The sequence below is a fragment of the Trichechus manatus genome, unplaced genomic scaffold (assembly GCF_000243295.1).
Source record: "Trichechus manatus latirostris isolate Lorelei unplaced genomic scaffold, TriManLat1.0 scaffold00015, whole genome shotgun sequence".
Classification (NCBI taxonomy): domain Eukaryota; kingdom Metazoa; phylum Chordata; class Mammalia; order Sirenia; family Trichechidae; genus Trichechus; species Trichechus manatus.
The window spans coordinates 26287790-26295583 of NW_004443951.1; the positions used below are offsets into that span (position 1 = coordinate 26287790).

Sequence of the window (7794 nt, forward strand, 5' to 3'; positions counted from 1 at the left end):
CATACAAGTGATTGCGTGTGTTGCTTGCACATGTAGTTACATGTGATATGTGTATGGAGTGTACATGTGTGAATTTAAGGACATGGGTAAATCATATGTGGTGTGTGTACATGTGGGTTATACATGTAGGTACACATGCGCATGTGTGCGTAGCAGAGCCTATTACCGTGAGGGAGAAGGAGAAGAGAAGAAAGGGTCATTTGGCCCAAGCCTCACATTCACAAGTCTCAAATTTAGACTAAGGATGCACTAAAAAATGAGATGGATGGGTGGATGGATGGATAGGTGCTAGAGAGGTGGCGGGATGGATGGATAGAAAGATGAATATCTGATAAAGCAAATATTCAAATGTTAATTGTAGGTGTCAGGTGGTAGATATATGGGTGTTTACTATACAATTCTTTCAACCTTTCTGTATGTTTGAAATTTTTCATAATAAAATATTTAGAAAAAATATACACTCGAAGTGGGCTGGATCTCTAATCCCAGAGAATCATGGACATGAGGGAAAGAACAGGATGCTTATCATACAGTTTTAAACTTATGTCCCATCCCAGGCCACACAGCACTGTCAACTCCTATTTTTTATAATTCCCATGAATCTGGTGAATCTCTCAATTGCATAGCACTGGATTTGTGTATGTGTGTGTGTTAAAGATGTTAATTTGTTAAATAAGAACATGTAAACATACCTACTTGTGGCCATCCTAGTTAAGCATTTCATTTTAATTTACCAAAAAAACCCAAAAAACTAGTCACCATCAAGTCCATTCCTACTCATGGAGATCCCATGTGTTACAGAGTAGAACTGCTCTACAGGGTTTTCTTGGCTGTAATCTTTATGGAAGCAGATCACCAGGCCTTTCTTCTGCAGCACCACTGTGTGGGATCGAATCTCCAGCCATTAAGTTAGCAGCCACTCACAAATCGCTTATGCCAGGAGCCTCAAAAAAAACAGAAGTAGCCTGGGCCTTTCAGCCCTGGAGAGTCTGTGCTTGGGTTTGCATGTGTCTGTGTGTGCGTGTAGGGGACATGAGCACGTGTGGGTGGGTCAGACATCCATGAGAGTGCCCATCTGTGGAGCTCAGCCTCCTCCAAGCACCCATAAGGCTGACACTGTTCCTGGGGTGAGGGGGCTGTCCTGGGGCTGAGGAAAGCCACCACCAGCCCCGGGGCAGTCTTAGAGACCAGGAGCTCTGTCATCTCTGGCTTGGACACGCGCAGGCCAAGCGGCGTCCCCGGGTCGGCAGCAGGAGTGTGGGTGGCTGAAACTTGGTGTTTCCTGGAGGAAGGTGGGGCAAAGGTAGGTGCCCAGAGGCTACAGAGGCTCCTCTCTTCCTCCTCATAGAGTCATTACCTCCTGTCTGGGCCCTCCTCCTCCCCTGCTCAGACCCAAGCTGTCAGCACCCCCTCATTGTAGGGTGGGAAAACTGAGGCCTGGAGAGAAGGGAGCTGCCCAGGCCAGACAGCAAGTCTCCAGCAGAGCCGGGACTGAGAGCCAGCCTGGGTTCTATTCCCTGTACCCCTGCTCCCACCTGCATCTCCCTCCCGCAGTCACTCGTCTCCAGATGACCCAGCAGGTGAGGCCCCCAGAGTGTTCTCCTGCTGGGCAGGTCACACACAGGATCCAAGAGGCCACATGGGCTCCGGAAACAGCTCACAACGGGGAGGCAGCACCCAGGTTCTAATCCCAGCTCTGCCACGGACATGTAGAGTGGCCCTGGATAGCTCCCTGCCTCTCTCTGGGCCTCAGTTTCTCTATCTGTAAAATAAATGAGTTCAACTACATCAGCGACTTTGGTATAATGTTTTGAAGCAGAATCGCTAAGCAACTATAAGAGGTGCTGCTTAGGTAAGCAGGGGAGGCAGGTGGATGCTTGCCCACTGGGTCCCCCTATTCGCCCTCCACTAAGAATCTCACCAAGGAAAGTCCCACTGAACCGCAGAACCCAGTGAGTGGATAAGAGACCAAACATCAGCACAGAACTGGAACCCACTTCTGGCTGGGCCACTTGCCAGCTCCTTGGTCTCCGGCAAGGCTCTCCAAGCCTCAGTTTGCTCATATGTGAAATGGGGGTTACAATACCAACCTCCTAGGGCTGTGACAAGTAAATGTATTAATCCATGCCCAGTGCTTGGCACATGATAAACATCAAACAACAGTGGCTGTTATTACCATTTACCCCCAGACAAGAACCACACGTGAGCCCTGTGGCTTCACCATGAGTTGTATCTGTTGTTCCAGACCCAAGGCCAATGCATTGTGGCAGCTGCTACCCCAAATTCCTCAGCCCTGCCTGTCTCCACAGCTGCCCTGAACAGCTGGACACGCAGGGGCTGCTGCGAGGCCAGGCCTGGCCCCGAGGAGGAGAAGCGTGATGCTGCCTGTAATCAGGCCAGGCCTTGGAGCAGGGCCTGTTTTACCTGGACAATGAAGTCCCGGGCAGGCCATAATTAGTCCTCGCCCCAGCTTCACTCTGCCCGGGGCCCTGACCTGGCTTCCAAAGCCCCCAAAAGGAAGCAGCAGGTAGTTAGCTGAAGGCTTTCATTTGCAAGAGCCTCCCCAAGGCCCTCCCCAGGGCCACTGAGTTCAGGGAAGGGTGCCTGGTGACACAACAGAAGGGAAAGTCCGTCTGCAGCCAGGGCCCCGATCCACCCCACCAGGCAGCAGACAGCCCCGTGAGAGGACAGAGAACCAGCACTGAGAATCCTGTGGTGTCGGAGCTGAAACAAACCAAAACTGTTGCTGTCGAGTCTATTCCAGCTCATAGGAGCTCAAAAACCATCTAGCAGCTTCCTCTCACTTAAACTGACGGGGAAACTGACTCACCTGAGTGAGTCAGAAAGGGGAAAGGACTCACCTGAATGCACACATGGGAATGTGTTGAGAGGTGGCCCCTGGTTCCTGCATCTTCCAAACAAGCCCCCCGCCCCCACCCTTCAGGCAGCCCAGCTACAGCGACAGCCTTCTAAGCGAAGTCCAAGCTTCCAGCTCCTCCCGTGTCCTTTGGGACACCTGCCACAGCAATGTCATTCGTCTTTTCAAAAATAGCTTCACTCCTTTACTCTGGGTTTTGTTTCTCCCCAGTTAATAAAATGGAATCCCTGAGTGGTACAAATAGTTAATGCACTCAGCTGCTAACTAAAAGGCTGGAGGTTCGAGTCCACCCAGAGGAGCCTCAAAAGAAAAGCCTGGTGATCTACTTCCGAAAAAATGAGCCATTGAAAACCTGTGGAGCACAGTTCTACCCTGACTGACACACATGGAGTCACCGTGAGTTGGAGTCGACTCGACGGCAACTGGTTTTATGATAAAGTATTACTTGTTCCACGAAAGCAGGGACCTCATCTGTCTGGCACACCACAGGATCCTCAACTCCCAGATTTGCTTCTGGCAGGGCACATCACAGGTTGAATAAGTGATTTTTAGAAAATGGGCAAAATACTGGAATGTTTTAAAAAAATTTTTTAATTACCGGTGGATTCCCAACCTCACTGTATTTTAATATATCTTAATCTATGTTAATGCATAAAAACTTTTTTTAACCACATGGACTCACACTACAATAGTTTTGTGTCTTCTCTTTCCAGTAATATTCTATCATGAGCACTTTTCCTTGTCATTAAAATGTTTTCTTAACAGCACTGGGAGTGCTCCATGCTTTCTGTCAGTGGACACCCTCTATGCAGAGGCACCTTCTTAGCAAGGCTCCTGGGACTACTCCAGATAAATTACCCACCACCCCCATCACTCGCCATTTCCCCTCAATCCCCCAGCCCTAGGCAACCACTCATCTACCTTCTGCTCTGTGAATTTGCCTACTCTGGACAGGCACATTCAGAATACAAAGGGTATATGACAAAGATCACACAACATGTGGCCTTTGTGGCTGGCTTCTTTCACTTAGCATCATGTTTCCCAGCTTCTCACATTACAGCAGGTATCAGTACTTCATTCCCTTTTATTGCTGAATCCCACTGTATGGATATACAGTTTGTTTACCCATTCATCAATTGATGGACAGTTAGGTTGTTTCCACTTTTTGGCCATTATGAATAATGGCCTTGAATATTCTTTTATAAGTCTTTGTGTGGACATATGTTTTCATTTCTCTTGGGTACATACCTAGGAGTGGAACTGATGGGTCATATGAAAACTATGTTTAACATTTTCGGGAACTTTCCAAAGCAGTTGCACCATTTTACATTCCCACCAGCAATTTATGAGGGTTCCAATTTCCCTACATCTTTACCAACACTTGTTATTATTTTTTTTTTATTTCAGTCATCCTACTGGTATGAAGGTCACTGCGTTGTGCAAGCGGTTTGTGACCAGCTGCTAACCTAAAGGTTGGCAGTTTGAACTTACCCAGCAGCTCTATAGAAGAAAGGCCTGGCAATCTGCTTCTGTAAAGATTACAGCCAAGAAAACTCTATGAAGCTCAGTTCTATTCTGTAACAGGCGGGGTCGCCATGAGACAAAATCAACTTGACGGCAACGAGTTTGTTTTGTTGTTGTTGTTTTTTGGTTTAATGGTATGAAGTGCCATGTTTGTTTTAATGTAAAAATTTAGGTTTAAATTATTATCAAATAAAATCAGCTCCATGTGAATGTACACCATATTTAGCACATGGCTCAGAGCACCCCAACACCCCTCTCAGTACCTCTGAGGACAAGGGTATGGTACGAGCCTGACGTGTGTAAATTAAAGTCATTTCCAATATTTTGATAATGTAAATAATGCTGTGATAACCAGCCTTGTACAGATTTGTGCACCTCTAGAAATAGCTCAAGGAGCCCTGGTGGCACAGTGGAACACTCGGCCGTTCGAATCCATCAGCCACTCTGCAGGAGAAAGATGAGGCAGTCTGCTTTCGTAAAGATTACAGCCTTAGAAACTCTATGGGTTTCTGTTCTATACGGTCTCTATGAGTGGGAATTGATTTGATGACAACGGGTTCGGTTTTTTGGTAGGTTTAGGAATAGCTCGTAGGAATGGGGTTATCTGGTTAAAGAATACCCACTGCCGTGGAGTCGATTTCAACTCATAGCAACCCCATGGGGTTTCCAAGGCTGTAAATCTTTATAAAGCAGACGGCCACATCATTCTTCCACGGAGCTGCTGGTGGTTTCAAACCACCAACCTTTTGGTTAGCAGTCGATTGAGTTAACCACTGTGCCACCAGGGCTCCTGGTTAAAGAATGCGCATTTAAAATTTTTTGCATAGGTAATCTATGCACGTGGTATAAAGTCCCAAAGGGTGTACGACGAAAAGGAAAGTTTCCTCCCTTCCCTGCTCTCAGCCATCCACCTCCCCAGAAGCAGCCTTGGGAACCAGTTTCTTAAATATCCTTCCCAAAATATGTTAGGATGCTCATTTTCAAGGCTTTCCAAGCACAGCACCACCAGAAAGTTGTACCAGTTCATAAGCCCACCAGAGTGGAGAGTTTCCTTTTCACCATTTTTGCCAGCATTACCTTTTTATTCTTATTTTTTGCTGTAGTATTCTGTTTTTTGTATTGTTTTTAGTTCACGTTTTTTACTAACTCACACACAATTACTTGTCTTCTGGTTTGTTGAAGCAAGAGGTCAGACAACACTCGCCACAGTGATGGCTATCAAAGTGGCTGGCCATAGTCATATTCATGTGGAGGGCACTCCCAATGAAGGCGACTAATTTTGCCATTCTCATCCACCTTATAGTATTTTAGGACAGCCAGCTTAATCTTCTTTCTCTTATTCTTACCATTCTTGGGAGTAGTGTGAGACTTCTTCCTTTTCTTAGCATCACTACAAAGTCTCAACACAAGATGAACAGTGGGCTCCAGTGGTTCCTCTGGCCCCTTCTCACCACTGGACAACTTGCAGTTTCCAAAAGGAGCCATGTGACCTCTCTCCTATTGGCTTGGCAACTGTGCACCTCACCTCCTCCCTTGCGACTTCTGGGCTCACTCTCCACCTCTCTGTGATGGAATGACTTGCTTACAGTGCCAGCTTCATTGGTGTGTGATGTGTGCAGTCGCACAGGGCCCCACACTTGATTTAAAGCTCTTTCACTGTTTTGAAATTCTTAATAATTTATGAGCAAAGGGCCCACAATTTCATTTTGCACTAGGCCCTGCAAAGTATGTAGTCGGTCCTGCTTGTTTACCTTCTGCCACTCACCCAGGACAATAAACTCCTTGACTTCAGAATCTGTCCTGCGCCTTCTGGTGCCCCAGTGTCTGGCAGAGACAGAAGGAAAAAAGGAAGCAAGCAAAGATGGAGGGAAGGAACTGTATGAACGAAATGAATGTATATTAAATGAATGAATGTGAATATGAATGAAATGAAATAAAAGAATGAATGAATGTAAGGAATGACATCTAAATTGTACCTTGAAGAATAAAAACCAAAAAACCAAACCCATTGCCATCGAGTAGATATCAACTCATGGCGACCCATGTGTTACAGAGTAGTACTACTCTTGGCTGTAATCTTTACAGAAGCAAATTGCCAGGACTTTCTTCTGCAGCACTGCTGGGTAGGTTCAAACCAGGGGCGGATTACCCAATAAGCAAGGTAAGCACGGCCTTACTTGTGCTTACTTACTAATCTGTAGTGAACAATTTCACATTTTTTCACCTCGTCACAGCTTCTGCTTCTAGGTATGGCTGGCATCTGTCTCTCTCCCAACCCCACAGCACCTTCCTACAGGATCAAAGCCTGTTTTCAAATTTACAATCCCTGTCAGGGTTGGATTACCAGTTGTTCACTACAGATTAGTAAATACGTACAAGTAAGGCCGTGCCTACCTTGCTTTCTGGGTAATCTGCCCCTGGCTCAAACCTACAACCCTTAGGTTAGTAGTTGAGCACAAACCATTTGTGCCACCCAGGGGCCTCTTGAAGAATGAGGCAGGAGGGATTTTCAATGTAAACAAAAGTTAAAAGGGCATTCCAAGTAGAATGAACAGCGTGGGCAAAGACACCCATGGGTGAAACTTCACCATGGGCAGGACCTGAGGTACTGGTAGCTGTGGATGCACTGGCCTCAGCTGAACCTCCAGGATCTGGGGATGTGCGAGGGGTGGGGTCAATGCCTGGTCCTTGGAAGGAGCTATCCCTCTGACTAGGGGCAAGGAGAAAGCCCAGGAAGGCAGAAGAGGAGGTACTAATTAGGGCTCTCAGAGGGGACTGTCCTGTCACTGGGGGTGATGAGAGGTCAAGCCAGGAACCTGAGGGGGACGAATGGGGCAGCTTGGCTCAGGGCCAGGCCATCAAGGCTTGGGGATCTTAGTGACCCCAATCAAAGTGCCTTTACCACCACTGGGCCAACACTCAAGGCCTCTGACTCAGGGGTCAGAACCTCCTCCCAGTACCCTATCAGCTGAAAGGGCTTCTCTTGGTCCTAGATCCTCTGTCCTAGCCCACCTTCTGGCCCTCTGCCCCCTGGAAACTAGAAGGTCATCAGGGTCCCAGAGCCAGTGGGAAGTTGCAGGTGGCCCATGCAGTGGGTGCCCTGGCCAGGGCAGAGAGATAATGACTTCTTGGGATTTATAGGCATAGGGCTTGACCCCGCCTGGAGCTAAGGAAGAGGCCCAGATGACCGTGAACCCCTTGAAGGTTTTATATTCCTCACAGGGCCGACAAAGACCCTTCACAATTTGGGTTTGTCTCCTCCTCCCCTCACCTCCTATCACTGACTCCCCTTCATTCCTGCCCCACTAGTCCTAGGGACCACTTTTCTGGCCCTTGACAGGATCAAATTCATTGCCTTCTCAAGTCCTTTGCACTTGAGGTTCCCTCTGCCT

At 47.5% G+C, this 7794-nt stretch overlaps 1 pseudogene; it reads right to left on the bottom strand.

Annotated features, from left to right (window-relative positions):
- Positions 1-5559: 5559 nt before the first annotated feature.
- On the bottom strand, positions 5560-5887 carry LOC105756040 (ubiquitin-40S ribosomal protein S27a pseudogene; annotated as a pseudogene).
- Positions 5888-7794: the final 1907 nt, after the last annotated feature.